Here is an 8,641-nt window from a genome sequence, read left to right on the forward strand (position 1 = left end):
CTGGATCCTCTGCAAAGGCGAGATTCAGAGGAAAAGTCCAAATGTGCGGCCGTGACCCGTACACGCTGAAGCTGTCGGATTATATTGAGGATTTAGATTCATTACCGCCGATTGAATATCCGGATATTGTGAACTACCTTGTGCTACAAACGTCGTGGGCAACCAACGCACAAATGAAGGCATACAAGAGCTTAGATGCTTCTAATGTCTTTGTTTCTGGCTGGGTTGGTAGTCTTCTTACCAAACCACTGAAAGATGACAGGGTGCTCGTCCATGCCCGTGTAAATCACTCTCAAAGAGCTCGAGATACACCGCTCACGCCGTGGTTTGTGAGTGAGAAGAGCGGCGATGTTATCCTCGCACACTGTGATTGTATGGCTGGATTAAGAGAACATGTTCTCACATTGGTGCTTTGCTTTTCTCAAGTGAAGTAGTCTCAAGAATAAGCCAAACAAAAACATGCACAGAAGAAAAGAGCAAATGGCATCACATGTAAAGAAAGTGCCTTATTTAGCAGTCAGCGATACGGAGAAGTAAGGTCTTACAGTGTTTGGGTATATCATAAGCACAAATGTTTAACGTAAACATTGCAAACATAGCTTTAGCATGAGCTCTTACAGATATAAAGTGAACGCCACACACACGGGTGAATTGTGCTTCTTCTTCTGTTGAATCCTCACGAGTTATGTTGCTAAACCAGCTGACGGCGTTCAGTAGACAGCAACTCATCCCTCTTTAGTGGATCGTTGTTTTTGATGTAGGAAATCTAAAGAAGCGTTTCAATGGGTCACGAGTAGCGTGATGACCACAAGTATACACTGCGCACACGATCGGCATTTTCTTTCAATCTTAGACGTTTAAATACAAAGAAAATCACGAAGCGTTGCAGCAACTCACATGTGTACGGGCGCAGTCTTGGTTATGTATTCCAACCAACATGGCTGATATATAATTAATATATACTATATTATATAATTTATAATATATTATAATATATTATATATAATATAATATATTATAATATATTATATATAATATAATGATTTTGGATGCTCTTTAAAATACAACCAGAATCAGAGTATTGATCGGGCATGTGTAGAAGTTCACAGGGAAGAATCAGGAGCTCGGTGTTGGGATAACACTCCAACATGTGTGTTAATGTAACACAGAGACGTCTTTGGGGGTCGTGAACCTGGTTGATGGTTCACTGGAACTGTTTTTGTAGCGTGAAGTTTCAGCTCCTGCCAGAGGAGATTTAAAGAGTCTGTGTCTGATTTCAGCCAATCAGCTTCTCCGCAGAGCGAAGGGTTCTCCCTTGGTCCACGCTGCACCCTTCCACCAAGCTTCATCAAAATCGTGTAAGTAGTTTTTCCGTAATCGTGCAGACAAACAAACAAACCAAACTGAAAACATAACCTCTGTGGCTGAGGTAACAAGTCCATTACATCTGTAATTCCCTGAAGCTCCAACAATAGCACGTCGCCTTGGTTTCCAGTCTCCTGTAAATAAATACATTTTGCTCCACATTCAGAGCTGCTCATGAATTGTTTATACGTTCATTAATATTGCGTTTTTTCACTTTGTTAAAGTGAAAGAAACACGCTACACACTTTTCTTCTACCTGCGCTGGTGTTAAATGTTGAACCTCATGCATCATGAAAGATGCATCGTGAGGTGTGAATTCATTCCCAGGAGAAGAGCTGCAGAGGAAACAAAGTGACCAGGTGTATATTAGTTGCTCAGCCGTGTAGTTCTTCTCACATGTCTCCACGGTGAACCAAGAACCAAAGCAGACAAAAGTTTTGATGAATTGAAGTGAATGTTTGTGAAGTAGTGAGCAGATAAATGCGACTTGGATTAAACTGCACGAGTTGTGTGAGAGTTTATACATTTGGATGTTTGGATGTAGTTTTGCTGTTTTTAAACGCGGCCTCATTTACTTCAATTCATGCAAACCTTTCTCCGTTTTTTGGATTCTTCGTTCACCGGCGAGGCAGGCGAGAAAAACAAAGTTTTCTCCAAGAGCTCAAGGGAACATGGGGAGTACTTGAAGTACAACTGATCATTTTGTGGGTGAAGTGTTCCTTTAAGTGGACCAGAGGCCAAAATCCTCCTGACAGCAGCCGGCACGCCACCAACAAGTGTTGGAATAATTCACTCTGACCAACTGCAGCCTACCCCCCCATTATAGCCTGACTCCTCATATCTTCCTCCCACCTCACCCTCACCCCTGCTGGGTCGATCTCTGGGAGCTGATGCTGGATTTCAGGCGACAGATGGAAGAGTTTGCAGGCAGCTGAGCGTCACGGCTCGCCGGCCCGAGCTGCAGCCGAGTCACGTTTGAGTGTCGAGTCAACTTTGTTCGGATTTGTGTGTCAATCTTACAGCTGCTGCTTTAAGATCATTACAAGAGACACGGCCTCCACAGCTGTCCGCACGCTGAACACATATGTAGAGGACACAACGTGGACACATGAACACATCTGCTCCAACAGCCTCCACTCCAGATTGTGAAACCTGCATTAGAAGTAAATAAATAATTAGATAATTAATCGATTAGATGACTCAAAACAGAGTTCATTAACTTCATTCCAGTGTTTTATTCATCACATTTTAATTGTAATATTTTATGGTTTTGGACCTTTTGGCCACATTGGGCTCTCAGAACTTGCGATGGCTTTAATATCTCACAGTCTTTGTGTTCCTGTCCTGCACACAAAGAGCCTCGTGGGTTTACATGACATTATAAATACAGTTGCAGAGGTCAAACATTACAAGATCACAGGTTATTTCAGCACTCCTTCTTATATAATATATATAATATTCTGCTTTCTCTCTCAAGCTCAGCAAACCGGCTGCTGCCTGAAGCACGTTCTTACATCCAGCCAAAAGAAATCAACATAAATTAGATAATTTTCCTAAAATAAAATACATCTCTCACGTCCTCGCAGGCAGGACAGAACAACTAAAACCTCACACAACAAACATCTGTACCAAGTGCCGACACGAAGGTTAAAATGTTCAGTTTGCGTTGAAACTGTTTAAGTAATATATACAATTACATCTGCCAGTGTGATGCAATAACCAGCAGGCTGACAGACTCGTGGTTCAGCATTAACCTCCCAAACGTTGGTGGTTTTACAGGAATATTTCACCCTCAAAATGAAAGTTTGTGTTATAAACTGATATTCAATTATTCACTTCTGTGTTACTTTGAATTCCTGAAGAAAACTTTGTTTTTCTCTCGAAAGTTGATGAATTGAAGTAAATGTTTAACAGCCAAACCAAACTCACACAATAAGTCTCATGTATCCAGCCGTATGTCACGCCTTCCCAAACACACGACTTTACACTAAAACCTTAATATTATATTGTTTACATTAAAATGTGTTTTGGTGCTACAAGAAGCAAAATGTTAAAACGTGATGAACCACCTTTAAAGTCCGTCATTCTGACGCTACAGAGAGTGATGTCAACAGACATCTCCGATAGATAACCAGAAATTACACTGAAATGAAAGGAAGTGTTTTTCTCGGGGCGACCAAGATAATCCATCATTTTAACTAAAGCACATGCTGCTGCTGTATTTCCCCGATCATTTGCATTTAGATGACATGACACTCGTGTCAGGGCGAGACGGTTTGAGTCGACGTCTCGCCGCTGCTCACAGAGCTGCTGATGGACGTTTTAACTGTTGGCGGGATTTAACTTTGTGACCCTTCTGTGACAGCATCAGCTTTTACTCCACAAGGCTCTTTAACGAGCAGGAGTGCAGCTCATGTTGCTTCCTCTTACTGTGAAAAGTTTAATATTCAGGACAAATAAAGCGTGCAGGATCATATGCAATGATGCACGCTGCAGTCGATCACCTGACCAGGAAATAATCTGTCAAAAAACCTTGATATTTATTTATTCGTAGCCCCAGATGTATAGAGGGGGATGAAAGAGGAAGGACGGAGGGGATGAAAGGAGGGATGAGTCCATGATCCCGGTCTTTTATAAATGCTGACTCTTTCAAGTGAAAGTTTACAGAGAATAAAACTTGCTAAAAATTTATTTGTGTTCTGTAATTGTTTAATGCTCTCCTGTTACAAATCAGAAACTCGTTTAAAATAGTTTATTAAGCTTGAATCATGAGGCTTTAGGCTTTTCTTTTGTTAACGTGTCGTTTGTTAAGGTTCAGTGAGAATGAATCGGATACCATCCAAAACTAGAAGGGCACTCAGCGAGCGTATACCTCCGCCAAGGTTCATCTGTAATCCTGCTGACAAACAGACAAACAAACAAACAAACAGACAAACAAACAAACAGATAAACAGACAAACAAACAAACAAACAGACAAACAAACAAACACACAGACAAACAAACAAACAAACAGACAAACAAACAAACAAACAAACAGACAAACAAACAAACAAACAAACAGATAAACAAACAGACAAACAAACAGACAAACAAACAAACACGCAGACAAACAAACAAACAAACAAACAAACAAACAAACAGACAAACAAACAAACACGCAGACAAACAAACAAACAGACAAACAAACAAACAAACAGACAAACACAAACACACAAACAGACAAACAAACAAACAGACAAACACGCAGACAAACAAACAAACAGACAAACAGACAAACAGACAAACAAACAAACAGACAAACAAACAAACAGACAAACAAACAGACAAACAAACAGACAAACAGACAAACAGACAAACAAACAAACAGACAAACAAACAGACAAACAAACAGACAAACAGACAAACAGACAAACAAACAAACAAACAAACAGACAAACAAACACAAACAAACAAACACGCAGACAAACAAACAAACAGACAAACAAACAAACAGACAAACAGACAAACAGACAAACAGACAAACAAACAAACAAACAAACAAACAAACAAACAGACAAACAAACAGACAAACAGACAAACAAACAAAAAAAACAAACAAACAAACAAACAAACAACAAACAACAAACAAACAAACAACAAACACAGACAAACAGACAACAACAAACAAACAAACAGATAACAAACAGACAACAGACAAACAGACAAACAAACAGACAAACAGACAAACGACAAACAAACAACAGAAAAACAAACAGACAAACAAACAACACAAACAGACAAACACAACACAAACAAACAAACAAACAAACAAACACGCACACAAACAAACACACAAACAAACAAACAAACAAACAACAAACACAAAAAACAAACAAACAAACAACAAACAAACACACAAACAAACAAACAAACACACAAACAAACAAACAAACAAAACAGACAAACAAACAAACAAACAGACAACAGACAACAAAACAGACAAACAAACAGTACAAAACAAAAACAGACAAACAAACAGACAAACAAACAGACAAACCAAACAAACAAACAACAACAGACAAACAACAAACAAACAAACAGACAAACAGACAAACAAACAAACAAACAGACAACAAACAAACAAACAAACAAAACAAACAAAACAACGGCAGACAAACCCAAACAAACAGACACACAGACAAACAAACAGACAAACAAACAGACAAACAAACAAACACGCAGCCACAGACAAACAAACAAAAGACAAACGACAAAAGACAGACAAACCAAACAGAGACAAACAAAACAAACAAACAGACAAAACAAAAAACAGACAAACAAACAAACAGACAAACCAAACAGACAACCCAGACAAACAAACAGACAAACAAACAAACAACAGACAACAAACAAACAAACAAACAAACAACAAACAGACAAACAGACAAACAGACAAACAGACAGACTGACTAACAGGGCGGAGGTTTTAAAGGAGCTCATTGAGCACATTTAAACTCTCACTATCTGGTGATTTCACTGGGATCTATTTTCTGGCAACGATGAGCATCTTAGCAGAAGGACATCTACACAACACTGTTACTTGTATAACTTCATTCATTCACTTCATTGCTCCATTTAACAACAATCTTCCTCCTCTCATGTTGTTCCCTTGTGCCTGGCCCTGATACTCTTCACCGTGTGAAGTGATTGAAAGTGTTTTAAAAAGCTAGTAAGTGGACCTTGAGTTGAGATTTTAAGTGTTTCCTGAAGTTCTTTGGGTTTTTTTTTGCCAGATGCAAAAAGAAAAAAAGTATTTCAGTGAGGAAAACATGATTCAAAGAAACTAAAATCTAGATTTGTTTTGATTGCTGCACATTTTGCAGGTAAACTGCAGCATGTCCTGTCAGGTCTCCTAATGCTGCCTTCACTGTGCGTGGGAATAACTGGAATCAAAGACTTCAATTGTTTTATGTCACTTGTTGAAACTCGTTGAATGCGTCAAAATGGGAGGATTGATGATGTTAAGCCCTTTGCACACATGCACTCCTGTGAGTAATACATCACTGGGAAGCTCTGTCCTAACACGGGATTTCAATAGTTATGTAATAAAATAATGTGTGTATTTCAGAATGCTGTTCCCTCCGTTTGACAAAAAACACTTCTTTTTAACCCTTTACTACCACTTCCCGTCGTTGCACAGGGATAATTTTGACACCATTGCATTCACAATGCCTGAAAATGGGGGGGGGGGGGGCAGGACTTGGTTTCAAGTGTCTACGACCTTTCTTTTCCAAAACCCTAACCCTAGCCCCAGGCATTAGCCGGACATATTTTCAGACCAAAAATGTTTGCAAAAGTCTTCCCGACAGACTAGCGCTCATAACCACCTCCCAAAAATATTTGCAATATACTTTGTAAGCAGTATTTTCCTGAAAAGTCCATTCTTTACTACCACCAGTGGTGGGCCGTGCATTTCACACCTCGGCCTTCAGTGATGCCCCACACAGTCCTACCTGAATTATTCCCCCTCTTAATACTGTCATTATGACGCCACGGCTTTCGTTGTGGAGCTCCGTTTCCCTGCGCACTTGTTCGTTGAGCTGTGGATCCACTCGGGTGTCCCAAAGGTTTTCAAAAGCACTGATGCTTGTAAGTGCCCAGCCGTGCTTTGGTGTCTCGTTGCTGCCTTGGTTAGACAACTCAAGTTTGCAAACCCTGTGTGGCTCCAAACACCAAATTGATCCGTTGTAAATAGCATTCCCAGCAGTACAATGTGCAGTGCCTCTCGGAGGCTGTGAGCCGGGGGTACCGCTCGTAGTTAGTGATCTGAAAGTGGTGGACAAACCCTTTTCCCAGCTGCGGCTCGCTAGCGTCGGGGTTGGCCGTTCTCTTCTCACGATGTCTATCTTTTCTTGAAAAGTTCGTCTTGAAAATGGCGTTGTAATTATATCTGCGACCACATCGATCTCTTCTCCTCCTTCAGCCATTGTGGGTGGAAAACAAACAGCTTGTAGAAATCTACACAAATTAGCTTGTTCAAAGTTAGCTAGCTCTGCGTAGCTCTGCCTCTCAATAGTGCGTATCCAATCAAAAGACGTGGACGTGCTGACGTTATCGTACGCCTGCTAGCTGGCCCCGGTGTCGCCAACTCGACATCTGATTGATTAACGCCACAGTTTTGTCTCCGTTCACTTTAAGCTACAGGCATCCGCACTGTTGCTTCTGAAGGCCTCAGGGACAGATCTCTTGGACCCTGGCAACACATCATGGCTGAAATATGATTGGATAAAAGCTCTAACATAAAGGCCAGACCTCCAAATCTCCATCTGAGGCTGGAAGCAGCGCAACCAAGAGGAAAGCTATGACATGAAGAGAAAAGACTACGGGGAATAATTTAATACATATTTGTGGAAAAAATATATCAAAATTAAATGTATATTCTGATGATGTTTAGGCCAGCAGAGAAGGCCTTGCTGGCCCTGACGGCCCGCCACTGACTGAAAAGTATGTTCTAATATAATCACACAACAGTTTAGGTATTAGTTTGGTTTACTTAGTTTAAATTGGTTAAATATAAAGAGGATAAAAAAAGAATAATGTTAGAAAACATGATGTTACAGTTGCTCGAAGAGAAGTTGTAGGAAATATAAAAATAAGAATGAATTATGTAAAGATGTGTGCATTGTAATACAATATATAACAATAAATATAGAAAATTGAAATACGTGAAAATATGCTTACTAGAAATATATAACAATAGTTTAAATAAGTATATTAATTGAAATGAACAATATAAATACAGAGAATTGTTTTACAGCAGGGTCCCTGTTGTGTCTAACAGTTAACAAAAGGATCGATATAAAACCAATAACAAACAGTAAAGTTCACAAAAAAGAAAACTAAATCCAAACAATGATGCAGAAACAGGAAATGAATCGCACAAAAGTGGCAGAAAACTTGTTGTACATACATACATAAATATTAGGAAAGGTAAACATTTTACAAAAGAAATTAAGATATAATAGTCATAATCCTAAAATAGCTTGGTTATAATTACCTGATACAATAATAATATCATGAAATAATTAAAAAGGTTAAAATCTATACACATTTTTATTTAGAAAATAAATCTATATATTTGGGTTTTTGTTTCATTTCCAACACGTGTTTTTATCTTTCATTATTATTCAGCATTATTATTTGAATTGTCTGATTTATTTTATTTTATCCTGGTTTAAACGACATAGAGCACCTTGTAACATTGACACGTGGTGTATAAATAAATTGTAATATTAG

Source organism: Cottoperca gobio, chromosome 16 (genome assembly GCF_900634415.1).
Source record: "Cottoperca gobio chromosome 16, fCotGob3.1, whole genome shotgun sequence".
Classification (NCBI taxonomy): domain Eukaryota; kingdom Metazoa; phylum Chordata; class Actinopteri; order Perciformes; family Bovichtidae; genus Cottoperca; species Cottoperca gobio.